Source organism: Balaenoptera ricei, chromosome 14 (assembly GCF_028023285.1).
Source record: "Balaenoptera ricei isolate mBalRic1 chromosome 14, mBalRic1.hap2, whole genome shotgun sequence".
NCBI lineage: Eukaryota > Metazoa > Chordata > Mammalia > Artiodactyla > Balaenopteridae > Balaenoptera > Balaenoptera ricei.
Genome location: NC_082652.1, coordinates 50,161,199 through 50,177,559, shown reverse-complemented (window position 1 = coordinate 50,177,559; position 16,361 = coordinate 50,161,199). Strand labels below are relative to the sequence as shown.

Below are 16,361 nucleotides of genomic sequence, written 5' to 3'. Positions count from 1 at the left end.
GAAAGGAGTAGGGGAGGGATAAATTAGGAGTTTGGGATTAACATATACACACTACTATATGTGAAATAGATGAACAGCAAGGACCTACAGTATAGGGAACTATATTCAATATCTTGTAATAAACTATAATGGAAAAGAATCTGAAAAATAATATATTTATGCGTGTATGTGTGTGTGTGTGTGTGTGAATCACTTTGCTGTACACCTGAAACACAACATTGTAAATCAACTACACTTCAATTTAAAAAAAGAGAGAAAAAAATTTAAAAAACCAAAACAACAACAACAAAAGCATGGGGCTGAACCGTATAGAATGTAGTTAAGGAGGGTGAATGGTATTAGATGGATGAAGATATGCCACTGACAGTTTCGTAGCTACTGCAGGACACAGTCTAAACTCCTTGACATGAATCCCAAGGCTTTCTGAGATCTGGTGCCTGCCCACATCTCCAGCCTTCTCTATTACTCGCCTCTCCATTCATGCTGGACTTTGTTCATTTCCTCAGTAAACAGCATTTTCTTTCCCCTCCTAGTATTACACATACTTTTCCTTCTGGTAATCTTTCCACTTTTGTCCTTCTTCTGCCCCCTCTGTTTGGCTAACTCTTACTTACCCCCAGGTCTCAGCTTTACCATCACTTCTTCCAGGAAACCTACCTGCCCCTTGGACTAGGTTGGCTCCCCCTTTTATGCTGTCCCATTGATCCTGTATGTCTCCTGGCACCTTATTGTAATTACCTGTCTATTGTTAGTCTTCCCTGTTTGTGGGCTCTTCGAATGCAGAGACCTTACCTATCTGGGAGCTGTATTCCCAGGACCTAGTTCAATTCCTATAATACTCATTAAATGATTTGTTGCATGAATGAAACAGACAAGTTCAGACATGAGTATTAGGAATGTTCATCTGACTGGAGCATATCCCATATTATTGAATGAGGGGAACCCAGGTTTTAAAAACTAAAAGTGGCTGGCCATGGTATATGGCCATTAAAATATCATAAAATTCAATAGTAACAATTAACATCAATTGAGTGCTTACCATACCAAGCACTGCGCTAGTTACTTTGCAAGCATTACTTCATTGACTCCTCAGAGTGTCTTATGAGGAAGGTAATAAGGAAATGAAAGCACAGATACAATTATATGGAAATAAAATCTGACCACCTTACAAAAACACTGTGTCTATCCCTTAAGTACCACTTGTAGTTCTTGCTACCACAGCTCACAAGATATATATGAAATATCTAAAGGGAATAGGGAGGTAGCTGTATAAAGACAGGCTAAAAAATGTAGGGTATTAAACAGAAGATCTGAAGTGTATAAAGCTTTGAATGATCTGGAAAAGATGACAACAAATGTATCCACTGGAAATTCACTGAAACTTCAAAGAGGTAAGTTTAAGACCCATAGGAATGTACTCTTAATATTACTAGGAGTAGGTTGGAAATGGAAAGTAATTTTTAAACATTCATATGAACCATGAGTCATGGAGCTGTAATAAATTACTAACGCACATTAGGATTTAGAGGCAAATTCTTAATCTGACAGTAAGAAGAATAACTACATTCTTTCATAATACATCTCCTGGTGCCACTGTAACAGAAAAAAACGTTTTTAACAGGACCAAGAGTCTGATTCAATGCACTAATTTTATATTCTTTACTGACATTAGAATGGATATTCATAAATACTCAATTGTGGCAGCTTTTTCATACAGACCTGGTATAGTGTCTGTCTCCAAACTCAGTAAATATTCATTGACTACTAGGAGTGACCAGGGGTGCCACAGACTAAGTAAGAATCTGAATTTTCATTCTATTTTGAGGTAGAGACACTGGCTCCAAATCCAAAAGATGATTAAGAGCATCTAAAAAGGAAAGGATCTAATTACCACCATTACTATAAAAAGACTATGTCCCAAGGGCGGCATAGAAGCAAAGCAGGTGTGTACAAGTAGGGAAAACAACACACACTCACACCCACACCCACACCCACACCCACACACCTCTTTCACCGTTTTCTGTTGATTCATATAACTGGAACTTCACCCTTGAAGTAGAATGAAGAGTTCACCTGACTCATACTTTTCCTGCTTATAGTTCGTTTTTAGTGCTTTGGCAGTAAATTCAGGTGCTCGGAAGGTCAACTTCTTCTCGTCAAACACTTCGCTTTTAGGATGTGAGGATTTTCATTTTCTGTGCCAGGTGCCAGAATGCAGTGTAATTTGAGATTTGCTTGAAGTGGGGAATCTTTAAAAAAAATGTAAGACTCCTTTGACCCTCAAATTCTCCCGTGTAATTAACTTTATCTAAAACTTTGAGCCCTGGACTCTATTTTTTTTTTTTTGGTGGAGTGAGAAGTACCAGTTTTGAGATAAGTGAAGTTTTCAAATACCTGACTGGATTTATAAGGAACACCTTGGAATCTGAAAGCAAACTTTATGCCATTTTTATATTCCTAGCCTACCACCACATACAAACTAATGTCAGAACAACAAAGTGACTTTACAAGATTTTTCAATTTCCTGTGGTTGCTTTGGATCACATATAGCATAATCTTGGAGTGAGGTGGCTACGTGACAGGAAAAAGCAGGGGAAAAACAAAAGAAATGTTTTTAAAGATTTTTGGAAAAGTGTTTTTATACGGAATGGGGCATATATCAAAGAGAAAGTAAAGACTATCACACTAGACACAAAATGAAAACATAAGATTATAAACATTGATGTGTTCGGCAGAAACAAGCAAAAATTTCTTTGTAAAAATCACAGTCCCCGCCCCACCCCAGTTTTTTCCCTCCAGAGATCAACAGGCCGTCAAAGAATTTCATCCACTGATTTGTAGCACAAATGGCACATTTGGGTGAAAATTATTCACATTATTTCAAGTGGAAACATTTCACACGTGTAAATGTTGTTGCCAGAAGAATCCCAGAAATGAGGCTCTGTCTTTAGAATGAGGCAGGGAACCTATTGGATGTATTTCACTGATTGTGGGTATAATGTCCGTAAAGGAAATTTGCCAGGGATTCACAGCCATTCTTACTTGTTTGAAGAAGCCCTTTTGCGGACATATCAATTCCTAAGTCATAACATTCCTTTGCTCAGATTGTCTTAAAAGCTGATGGATAAACACTAAAATAGCCCTCCTAACACCTCTGGGAAATCACTATGATGTGCGTTTTCAAGATGATAAATACAGACAGAGATAAATTTGTAAGCCAAGAACGAATGCGAAATGGAGGAGAGCAGAATGGAATTCATGAGCATCAAATTTCCAGTCCTCAGTACAGAGCGTTCTTATCTCCAAAGAAATTCTAATAAAGGCCTGAGCCATTACAACTAACTCTGAAATAGGAGAACACTAGCTTCAAGGATAAAGTTTTAACACGATTACAATATTTGGATTACTTCCTAAGACATTAAATCGAAAAATTCGAATAGTACCACATTAAGAAAATACTAAACGTGGCCCAAAATTTACCTTTTAAAACAAATGTTATGGGTAAAATATTTGGACCCTAAAGATTTACACATCCACACACACACACGCACACAAAACCCTACACTTTAATTACGCTATTTGCCTAATTTCTTGAAGACAAAGAGAAGCAGAAATACAACATAATCTAGAGTGAGTTTTGAAGAACCTCAAGAATTTAGCCAAACTTTAAATGCCTGTTATTTGACTGATCTTTAGGCAAATCTTCAGAGTTGGGACAAAGCTTCTAAAAGAATCTGAAGGAAGCAAAACTAAATATATTGAGAGGTCTGCTTTGAGTGGTAGCACAGTCATTGAAAGGACATTTCAAAGAGAATAAGCATGCAGTATAGAACCAGAGAACTCCACTACTGCATATGTCCTTCGGCTCCAATTTCCCTTTACCCACAACATGTATTTCAAGTCCCTCCTCTGCTCTGCCTCTACCTTGTTCTAAAACACTGCCCTGGTTTGGTCATCTTATTTGGATTATTTGAAACAGCCTCCTTTGGTAACCATAAGTTTGTTTTCTATGTCTGTGAGACTCTTTCTGTTTTGTAAATAAGCTCATTTGTATCATTTTTTTTTAGATTCTACATATAAGCAATATCATATGAAATTTGTCTTTCTCTTTCTGACTAACTTCACTTAGCATAATAATCTCTAGGTCCATCCATGTTGCTGCAAATGGCATTGTTTCATTTTTTTATTGGTAAGTAATATTCATGTATATAAAAGGGGAAAGGAGGGGGAGGGATTAATTAAGAGTTTGGGATTAAAATATACACACTACTATACAAAAAGAGATAACCATCAAGGACCTACTGTATAGCACAGGGAACTATACCCAGTATCTTATAATAACCTATAATGGAAAAGAATCAAAAAAAGAATATATATATATATATATATATATAAAACATATGTATAACTGAATCACTTTGCTGTACACCTGAAACTAACACAACATTGTAAATCAATTATACTTCAATAAGACTTTTAAAAAATGAAATAGCCTCATAACTAGTCTCTCTACTTCTACTCTTACTCTACTTCAATCCATTCTTCCCAGAAAGCTGCAATGATCTTTTAAAATGGAAATAGGATCACATCACACCTTTTCCTTCATTATCCCTTTCATTGGCTTGCCACTGTGCCTGCAGGAAACACCAAAAGGCTGAACATATCAGACTCCTTGCCTACTTTTCTAGCCTGTCTTGCAGCATTACCCTCTGGTCCCTCTGGGTTTCCGTTACACTAGCCTCTTGAATGTCTCAATCTCTTCCCAACTTGGATCCTTTGAACCTGATATTCTCCCTGCCTGCAAAATTCTGTCTACCACCCAACTCTTCTCTTTGTTAAATTGTACTCATTCTTCAGGTTTCAACGTCAATATGATTTCCTCAGAAAGACCTTCCCTGATCGCCCCAAAGAATTCAGTTTCCCCTACTGCTTTCTTTCATAGCACCTATTCATTTCTGTCATATATTTTCATTCATTCATTCATTCATTCATGCCTTTAGGCATGCATTCATTCAACAATTATTGCTGAGCACCTACTATGCACCAAGCACTGTTTTAGGTGCCATAGAGGCATGGTCCATGATCTCATGGAGCCTACATTACTTTGTAATTGTATATTTATTAATGTGTTTATTTGATATCTGTCTTTTCTTTTACACAGTGACCTCTATGAAACCAAATAATACAAAAAGGTAAAGAGGTTCCTGTTAAATTTTCCACAATTCCTTAGTGACAAAGCTAGCCCTAGAAGCCTGCCCCTAGTAGGTTGATGCTTTTCCTCATTTTTAGGAGCATATGAAATTGTAGGTGTGGCAAAGACCACTAGTGTTCTCTTCCTTCTGGGAACACAGCCATACTCTAGTTCCCAGGTTTCCTTTCAGTTAAAGTCATGTGATTAAGTTTTAGCCAGTGGGATGTGAACAAAAGTGAAGGCCTCTCCCTGTAAGGCTTAGTGTTCTCATCGGTGCTTTTTTTGCCCTCCTGTTGGCTGGAAACAGAGGACTCTGTAGTTTTAGAGGATGGTAGAGTCATAAGATGAAATAGGCCTGGTTCCCTGAATCACCACATGGAGGAAAGCCACCTGCTGTCCAAGAACACCTACCTGAAACTGAAGTACATGAAGGAGAAATTGGGGGCTTTATTTGTAATAATGGCAAGTATTACTACTAACTAATTTTTTATACATGTGACATTTCTAAAAACATTAGAATATAGGGATATTAGCCAAAGTGGCTACAGTGCATTATCCACATTTTGAATACTGTGTGTATTTCCTAGAGAACGCCATCAGACAGTTCCTCCTGTATTTGGTCAAATGAAGATCATAGGCTCATCTTAATTCCTCTCAGAATTCTGTGAACCTCTTGAACATAAAAATCATCACCATCAAACAGAGATTCGTAAAGATAATAAATAATTTGAATATGTGGTTTATGTTTTTAAACATTTTCTGGCACAAAATTGGACACTTCTGATGTCATGTTGCCTGGTAAAATAAAAGTAATCTAGGGGAGCTGCCTGGCAGTCCAGTGGTTAGGACTTGGCGCTTTCACAGCCAGGGCCCAGGTTCAATCCCTGGTCGGGGAACTAAGATCCTGCAAACCATGCACTGTGGCCAAAAAAAAAAAAAAGTAATCTAAAATGGCCAGTTTATCCCAGACATTGACTCATGGCAAATCAAGTGGTTAAAAGTGAAAACTGGTGATTATTGTTCTAGTAAATTTGTCATTTGCTTATTACTTCAAACTGACTTTTAGACATTATATAGATAGAAACTACTTTGCACATAAAACACACTTTTTTTCACAATAAACTACAAAATATGACATATATGTTATTTTTCATATAAGCTGCATCTTTCTAATTTTAAATCTATTCAGTTGAAAATTCTTAGATCAAAAATAAGATTACCAATATTACTGGTAATCTTAAGCATATATAATTTTTGAGTTTAGTCTGGACAAATAAGAAACAGAAATTTAAGTAATGTGCCCAGTTTTTTGTTTTTTGTTTTTTTACTGTGACTTTTCATCATCTAATGAGGAATGTTTTATTGTTATTTAGGTCATTCTGAAGTAATTGATACAATACCCTTTTAAAATATTTCTTGAAAGGGTAAGTGTTTTTGAAAAATCAGAAAGCACAATCAAACATTCCTCAAAATACTCAACTAAGGAAACAAAAGCCAACTGAGCAAATACATATCCAGTCAAGGCAATTTAAAATAATCACATCCTATGCAGTTAAAAACATCACCAGGAAGGGGTGGGGTGTCTGGGATATATGATATCTCCACCTCTGTTTCTTGATCTCTGGATTAGATTAAGGGAATAGGTGATGAAGATATGCTTAGAGGAAATATTAATAAATGAGACCCAGTTTTTCTCAAAACAGACACAAGACTAGGAAATGGGCTCAAGAGTAGAAAATGATGTTAGCCAGTGTCTAAAGTCAATACAGCTGGGGAAGCATCCAAATTATTTGTTTTTTCCTCTTTTCCAGTCTTCCAGAAAAGACACTGTAGGGAAATGAAGGGACTCTCCATTTGCTCCAGTAACACTGACCCATGTGCTTGCTCAAAGACCTGGGCTAGGAACCTTTCTTTGTTGTCGGTGTTGATGCAACTTCTCCATGCACCTGAGTCTAGTGTAGACACATGCCATCCATATGAGCTGATCCCTTACTGAGGTCTATTCTTTAACTTCTGCATATAGAGATACATATGTGTAGATTATTCTATGAGCAGAGGTAGCTAGAATGGAGAGGGTCTGCTGTATTCCTAAAGTTAATATCCCTTTAACAAGGCCTAAAGTAATTTTCCTCCTGCTGCACTCAACAGTAATTCTCAATTACCTGCCCACATTGCAGAATGGGATTAATAACACTCTCAACCTTTGTCAGTTTTCTGAAGAGGCTCAAAAACTATATGCAAATCTTATTAACAATAAAGAGGACTACCCTAGCAGGTATATGCAGGGTTTCCTCTAAGTGCTTAATATTGAGGGTAATAAACACATTGAAAATCACACCATTCATTTAACTAAGTCCTTCACACAATGTGAAAATCTTCAAAGGTCTTCCAGAATCAATATCTACAGGCTAGAGCCTGGGCTTCATGATAATCTCTATTTCTAAGATAACTCCTACATTATGTCAAAAACCCATGTAATAAATAAGCTTGAGAAACTCAGGGAAAGACTGAGTTTTCATCCAGGGTGAAAGTGATCATAATTAAAACATCCAGTTCACAACCTCCCCGGTATGCACTAAGAACTCCTAAAGGGCAACAATTAAAAGAATCAATTTACCATTTTGAAAATAAATTCAAATACTTAGTATATATTAAAATATGTTCTTTTAATGAGTACAAGGAACATTAGAAAGAATGTGATGACCTGTTTTGAAGCTTATGTCTTTTTATATTTAGTGTAATAAAGGATTCATTGTGCAAAGATCCAAATATTCTGGCAAGCTGCAGCAATGCTAGGAAACACTAATGCCAGATACATTTTATATCCATATTAGGCTGAAGAAAAAAGACGGGTTGAAGTGAACTGCAAATGATGGTTTTCTTTTGCTCAAACTTTTTATAAAACATCAGTGATGCTCTCTTTGGATTATAAAGTGAGGTGCCAAATTGTGTATTTCTAGAATATTCCTGATGATTACCAGTATACAAATCAACAGTGACTAAACCAAACTTGGAACTTGAAAATAAAGTTAGAGATCTTCAAGTGACTATAAATCCTGGGAAGAGCCTTTTAGCTCTCCAGTAGGATTTAGGATACATTTCAGAGTCTGTCATTCCAGAAAGTCTTTTGAAATGATGACTGTGTTTAAGCTGGAATCTTAAAAATGTTATTTTATTAGCTGCCATGTCATTTTATTCTCCACATACCTCATCTAATAAATACAAAGATTGTAAATAGTCACAAATAAGTAACATTCACAAAAATATCCTCTTGATAATGGTACCTTCAACTCCCAAGTGTTCCACGAATCATTCAGCTTTGTGGCAATTTGGACCCTCTAATCTCCTTTCTTTCTCTATAGTTTTAGCCTCTCTATCTTCATTTCCACTGCTTATTCAGAATCCTACGAGAAGATGAATAGGAGAATGAAAGGATATAAATGGACTAAGGATCTTGCGAGGGAAGGCAGAAACTACTTACTCAAGTGCAGTTTGGCTTATTTGTGGATTCTGCATATCTGTTATTCCTATTTTCTATTATCCCCAATAATCACATTAGCCATAATAAAAGTGATAGATAATTTAGAGAAGACAACCTAATATACAGTTGAAGAAAGATGTACTATTTGATGAGTCATAGAGTTTTGTTCAAGCAATATAGGTTTGGGTTACAAGATTTTACAATTTTTACAGTTATATAAAGATGATACTTAATGATGTATGGGGAGTTAATAAATCATGTAATGAAGGAATACACAATCTGATGATTGGGTATTATATAATAATAATATTTTTATTAAGATTTCATATTAGGCAACTAAATCTAAAATGTAGAGCAGAAAACGTAATCCCAGTTTTTAAAAAAGACAGCTCCCATCATTTCATCTAAAATATATTTATGGACAAAATTGGGGTAATGGTCAGATACTTCTGGTCAACGGCCTAACAATGAAACTGTGGATCTTAGTGATATGTTGCCAACATTTCTGGTTCACCCAGTGAATATACAAAACTTTTGCAGAAGATAATAAAGATTAAATAGATTTCCTTAAAGACACGAGCCAAACTAATTAGCACATTGTTGAGGAATCTTTCACCATACTGTGTTTAAATTCAGGAGCTGGAGATAGGCTACTATCATTTAAGAGTGCTTCTTGAGACCTTCAAGATGGTGGAGGAGTAAGACGTGGAGATCACCTTCCTCCCCACAAATACATCAGAAATACATCTACAAGGAGTGGAACAACTCCTACAGAACACCTACTGAATGCTGGCAGAAGACCGCAGACTTCCCAAAAGGCAAGAAACTCCCCACGTACCTGGGTAGGGCAAAAGAAAAAAGAAAAAACAGAGACAAAAGAATAGGGATGGGATCTGCACCTCTGGGAGGGAGCTGTGAAGGAGGAAAAGTTTCCACACAGTAGGAAGCCCCTTCACTGGTGGAGATGGGGGCTGGCCAGGGGAAAGCTTTGGAGCCACAGAAGAGACCACAGCAACAGGCGTGCAGAGGGCAAAGCGGAGAGATTCCTGCACAGAGGATCAGTGTCGACCAGCACTCACCAGCCCGAGAGGCTTGTCTGCTCACCCGCCAGGGCGGGCAGGGGCTGGGAGTTGAGGCTTGGGCTTCAGAGGTCAGATCCCAGGGAGAGGACGGGGGTTGGCTGCGTGAACACAGCCTGAAGGGGGGCTAGTGCGCCACAGCTAGCCGGGAGGGAGTCTGGGAAAAACTCTGGACCTGCCGAAGAGGCAAGAGTACATTGTTTCAGGGTGCGCGAGGAAAGGGGATTCAGAGCACCGCCTAAACCAGCTCCAGAGACGGGCACAAGCCACGGCTACCAGCGCGGACACCAGAGATGGGCATGAAATGCTAAGGCTGCTACTGCAACCACCAAGAAGCCTGTGTGCAAGCACAAGTCACTATCCACAGCTCCCCTCCTGGGAGCCTGTGCAGCCCACCACTGCCAGGGTCCCGTGATCCAGGGACAACTTCCCCAGGAGAACACATGGCACGCCTCAGGCTGTTGCAACGTCATGCTGGCCTCTGCCACCACAGGCTCACCCCACATTCCATACCCCTCTCTCCCCCTGGGCTGAGTGAGCCAGAGCCCCCTAATCAGCTGCTACTTTAACCCTGTCCTGTCTGAGCGAAGAACAGATGCCCTCAGGTGACATACATGCAGAGGCAGGGCCAGATCCAAAGCTGAACCCCAGGAGCTGTGCAAACAAAGAAGAGAAAGGGAAATCTCTTCCAGCAGCCTCAGGAGCAGCGGATTAATTCTGCACAATCAACTTGATGTACCTGCATCTCTGGAATACCTGAATAGACAACAAATCATCCCAAAATTGCGGCAGTGGACTTTGGGAGCAACTGTAGACTTGGGGTATGCTTTCTGCATCTAATTTGTTTCTGGTTTTATGTTTATCTGAGTTTAGTATTTAGAGTTTATTATCATTGGTAGATTTGTTTATTGATTTGGTTGCTCTCTTCCTTTTTTTTCATATATAGATATACATATATTTTTCTTTTTCTCTTTTTGTGAGTGTGTATGTGTATGCTTCTTTGTGTGATTTTGTCTGTATAGCTTTGCTTTTACCATTTGTCCTAGGGTTCTGACTCTCCTTTTTCCTTTTCCTTTTTGTATAGTTTTTAGCGCTTGTTATCATTGGTGGATTTGTTTTTTGGTTTGGTTGCTCTCTTCTTTCTTTCTTTTTTTTTAATTACTTTTTAATTTTAATTTATTTTTAATAACTAAAAAATTTTTTTTATTTAATAACTTTATTTTATTTTATTTCCTTTTTTTTCCCTCCCTTTTCTTCTGAGACATGTGGCTGACAGGGTCTTGGTGCTCCAGCTGGATGTCAGGCCTGTGCCTCTGAGGTGGGAGTGCCAAGTTCAGGACGTTGGTCCACAAGAGACCTCCCGGCTCCACGTAATATCAAATGGCGAAAGCGCTCCCAGAGATCTTCATCTCAACGCTAAGACCCAGCTCCACTCAATGACCAACAAGCTACAGTGCTGGACACCCTATGCCAAACAACTAGAAAGACAGGAACACAAGAGAGGCTGTCTAAAATCATAATAAGGCCACAGACACCCCAAAACACACCAACGGACACCCTCCTGCCCAGCAGAAAGACAAGATCCAGCCTCATCCACCAGAACACAGGCACCAGTCTCCTCCACTAGGAAGCCTACAAAACTCACTGAACCAACCTTAGCCACTGGGGACAGACACCAAAAACAATGGCAACTACAAACCTGCAGCCTGCAAAAAGGAGACTGCAAACACAGTAAGTTAAGCAAAATAAGAAGACCGAGAAACATACAGCAGATGAAGGAGCAAGGTACAAACCCACCAAACCAAACAGGGGAAGAGGAAAAAGCAGTCTACCTGAAAAAGAATTCAGAGGAATGATAGTGAAGATGATCCAAAATCTGGGAAATAGAATGGATAAAATACAAGAAACGTTTAATAAGGACCTAGAGGGACTAATGAGCAAACAAACAATGATCAACAACACAATAAATTAATTTAAAATTCTCTAGAAGGAATCAAGAGCAGAATAACTGAGGTAGAAGAGCAGATAAATGACCTGGAAGATGAAATAGTGGAACTAACTACAGCAGAGCAGAATAAAGAAAAAAGAATGAAAAGAATTGAGGACAGTCTCAGAGACCTCTGGGACAACATTAAACACACCAACATTTGAATTATAGGGGTCCCAGAAGAAGAAGAGAAAAAGAAAGGGACTGAGAAAATATTTGAAGAGATTATCGTTGAAAACTTCCCTACTATGGGAAAGGAAAGAGTCAATCAAGTCCAGGAAGCACAGAGTCCAATACAGGATAAATCCAAGGAGAAACATGCCAAGACACATATTAATCAAACTATCAAAAATTAAATACAAAGAAAAAATATTAAAAGCAGCAAGGGAAAAGCAACAAATAACATACAAGGGAATCCCCATAAGGTAAACAGCTGATCTTTCAGCAGAAACCTGCAAGCCAGAAGGGAGCAGCAGGACATATTTAAAGTGATGAAAGAGAAAAATCTACAGCCAAGATTACTCTACCCAGAAAGGATCTCATTCAGATTCGATGGAGAAATTAAAACCTTTACAAAAAGGAAAAGCTAAGAGAATTCAACACCACCAAACCAGCTCTACAACAAATGCTAAAGGAACTTCTACGCCGGAAACACAAGAGAAGGAAAAGACCTACAAAAACAAACCCAAAACAATGAAGAAAATGGTAATAGGAACATACATATTGATAATTACCTTAAATGTAAATGGATTAAATACTCCAACCAAAAGACATAGACTGGCTGAATGGATACAAAAAGAAGACCCACATATATGCTGTCTACAAGAGACCCACTTCAGACCTAGGGACACATACAGACTGAAAATGAGAGGATGGAAAAAGATATTCCATGCAAATGGAAATCAAAAGAAATCTGGAGTAACAATTCTCATATCAGACAAAATAGACTTTAAAATAAAGATGATTACAAGAGACAAAGGACACTATACAATGATCAAGGGATCAATCCAAGAAGAAGATATAACAATTGTAAATATTTATGCACCCAACATAGGAGCACCTCAATATATTAGGCAAATGCTAACAGCCATAAAAGGGGAAATTGACAGTAACATAATCATAGTAGGAGACTTTAACACCCAACTTTCCCAATGGACAGATCATCCAAACAGAAAATTAATAAGGAAACAAGCTTTAAATGATACATTAAACAAGATGGACTTAATTGATATTTATAGGACATTCCATCCAAAAACAACAGAATACACTTTCTTCTCAAGTGCTCAAGGAACATTCTCCAGGATAGATAATATCTTGGGTCACAAATAAAGCCCTGGTGAATTAAAGAATATTGAAATCGTATCAAGTATATTTTCCGACCAAAACGCTGTGAGACTAGATATCAATTACAGGAAAAAAAATGTAAAAAATACAAACACATGGAGGCTAAACAATACAGTAATAAATAACCAATGGTCAGTGAAGAATTCAAAGAGGAAATCAAAAAATACCTAGAAACAAATGACACCAAAAACACGATGACCCAAAACCTATGGGATGCAGCAAAAGCAATTCTAAGAGGGAAGTTTATAGCAATACAATCCTACCTAAAGAAAGAAGAAAAATCTCAAATAAACAACCTAAACTTACACCTAAATCAATTAGAGAAAGAAGAACAATAAAACCCCAAAGTTAGCAGAAGGAAAGAAATCATAAAGATCAGATCAGAAATAAATGAAAAAGAAATGAAGGAAACAATAGCAAAGATCAATAAAACTAAAAGCTGGTTCTTTGAGAAGATAAACAAAATTGACAAACCATTAGCCAGACACATCAAGAAAAAGAGCGAGAAGACTCAAATCAATAGAATTAGAAATGAAAAAGGAGAAGTAACAACTGACACCACAGAAATACAAAGGATCATGAGAGATTACTACAAGCAACTATATGCCAATAAAATGGACAACCTGGAAGAAATGGACAAATTCTTAGAAAAGCACAACCTTCCATGACTGAACCAGGAAGAAATAGAAAATATGAACAGACCAATCACTAGCACTGAAATTCAGACTGTGATAAAAAATCTTCCAACAAACAAAAGCCCAGGACCAGATGGCTTCACAGGTGAATTCTATCAAACATTTAGAGAAGAGCTAACACCTATCCTTTTCAACCTCTTCCAAAATATAGCAGAGGGAGGAACACTCCCAAACTCATTCTATGAGGCCACTATAACCCTGATACCAAAACCAGACAAAGATGTCACAAAAAAAGAAAACTACAGGCCAATAACACTGATGAACATAGATGCAAAAATCCTCAACAAAATACTAGCAAACAGAATCCCACAGCACATTAAAAGGATCATACACCATGGTCAAGGGGTTTATCCCAGGAATGCAAGGATTCTTCAATATACACAAATCAGTCAATGTGATAAACCATATTAATAAATTGAAGGAGAAAAACCATATGATAATCTCAATAGATGCAGAAAAAGGTTTTGACAAAATTCAACAATGATTTATGATAAAAAGCCTCCAGAAAGTAGGCATAGAGGGAACTTACCTCAGCATAATAAAGGCCATATATGACAAACCCACAGCCAACATCATTCTCGATGGTGAAAAAGTGAAACCATTTCCTCTAAGGTCAGGAACACGATCAGGTAGTCCACTCTCACCACTGTTATTCACCATAGTTTTGGAAGTTTTAGCCACAGCAGTGAGAGAAGAAAAAGTAATAAAAGAAATCGAAATTGGAAAAGAAGAAGTAGAGCTGTCACTGTTTGCAGATGACATGATACTCTACACAGAGAATCCTAAAGATGCTACCAGAAAACTACTAGAGCTAATCAATGAATTTGGTAAAATAGCAGGATACAAAATGAATGCACAGAAATCTCTTGCATTCCTATACACTAATGATGAAAAATCTGAAAGAGAAATTAAGGAAACACCCCCATTTACCATTGCAACAAAAAGAATAAAATGCCTAGGACTAAACCTACTTAAGGAGTCAAAAAACCTTTATGCAGAAAACTATAAGACACTGATGAAAGAAATTAAAGATGATACAAACAGATGGAGACATATGCCATATTCTTGGATTGGAAGAATCAACATGGCAAAAATGACTATACTAGCCAACGCAATCTACAGATTCAATGCAATGCCTATCAAACTACCAATGGCATTTTTCACAGAACTAGAACAAAAAATTTCATAATTCGTATGGAAACACAGAAGACCCTGAAGAGCCAAAGCAATCTTGAGAAAGAAAAATGGAACTGGTGGAATCAGGCTCCAGGCCTTCAGACAATACTACAAAGCTACAGTAATCAAGACAGTATGGTACTGGCACAAAAACAGAAATATAGATCAATGGACCAGGATAGAAAGCCCAGAGATAAACCTACGCACATATGGTCACCTTATTTTTGATAAAGGAGGCAAGAATATACAATGGAGAAAAGACAGCCTCTTCAATAAATGGTGCGGGGAAAACTGGACAGCTCCATGTAAAAGAATGAAATTAGAACACTCCCTAACACCATACACAAAAATAAACTCAAAATGGATTAAAGACCTAAGTGTAAGGCCAGACACTATCAAACTCTTAGAGGAAAACATAGGCAGAACACTCTATGACATAAGTCACAGCAAAATCCTTTTTGACCCACCTCTTAGAGAAATGGAAATAAAAACAAAAATAAACAAATGGGACCTAATGAAGCTTAAAAGCTTTTGCACAGCAAAGGAAACCATAAACAAGATGAAAAGACAACCCTCAGAATGGGAGAAAATATTTACAAATGAAGCAACTGACAAAGGATTAATCTCCAAAATTTACAAGCAGCTCATGCAGCTCAATATCAAAAAAACAAACAACCCAATTCAAAAATGGGCAGAAGACCTCAATAGACATTTCTGCAAAGAAGATATACAGATTGCCAACAAACATGTGAGAGGATGCTCAACGTCACTAATTATTAGAGAAATGGAAATCAAAACTACAATGAGGTATTATCACCTCACACCTGTGTGAGTGGCCATCATCAAAAAATCTACAAACAATAAATGCTGGAGAGGGTGTGGAGAAAAGGGAACCCTCTTGCACTGTTGGTGGGAATGTAAACTGATACAGCCACTATGGAGAACAGTATGGAGGTTCCTTAAAAAACTACAAATAGAACTACCATACGACCCAGCAATCCCACTACTGGGCATATACCCAGAGAAAACCATAATTCAAAAAGACACATGTACCGCAATGTTCATTGCAGCTCTATTTACAATAGCCAGGACATGGAAGCAACCTAAGTGTCCATCGACAGATGAATGGATAAAGAAGATGTGGCACATATATACAATGGAATATTACTCAGCCATAAAACGAAATGAAATTGAGTTATTTGTAGTGAGGCGGATGGACGTAGAGTCTGTCATTCAGAGTGAAGTAAGTCAGAAAGAGAAAAATAAATACCGTATGCTAACACATATATATGGAATCTTAAAAGAAAAAAAAAATGGTTCTGATGAACCTAGGACAAGGACAGGAATAAAGACGCAGATGTAGGGAATGGACTTGAGGACACGGGGAGGGGGAAGGTTAAGCTGGGAC

The 16,361-nt window shown here is 37.7% G+C and overlaps 1 protein-coding gene across 26 annotated transcripts in view; it reads right to left on the bottom strand.

Annotated features, from left to right (window-relative positions):
• DTNA (dystrobrevin alpha) overlaps window positions 1–16,361 on the bottom strand; it is a 397,669-nt gene that overhangs the window by 243,007 nt on the left and 138,301 nt on the right. For 2 of the 26 annotated variants that reach the window (XM_059895344.1, XM_059895342.1), the window contains exon 2: window positions 8,476–8,595. The exons of 23 other annotated variants lie outside the window; for them this stretch is intronic. The gene's annotated coding sequence lies outside the window, so the exon portion shown is untranslated. Of the gene's footprint in view, window positions 1–2,005; window positions 2,250–8,475; window positions 8,596–16,361 lie in introns of all 26 variants that reach the window. One more of the 26 variants, XM_059895345.1, reaches the window with a different exon arrangement.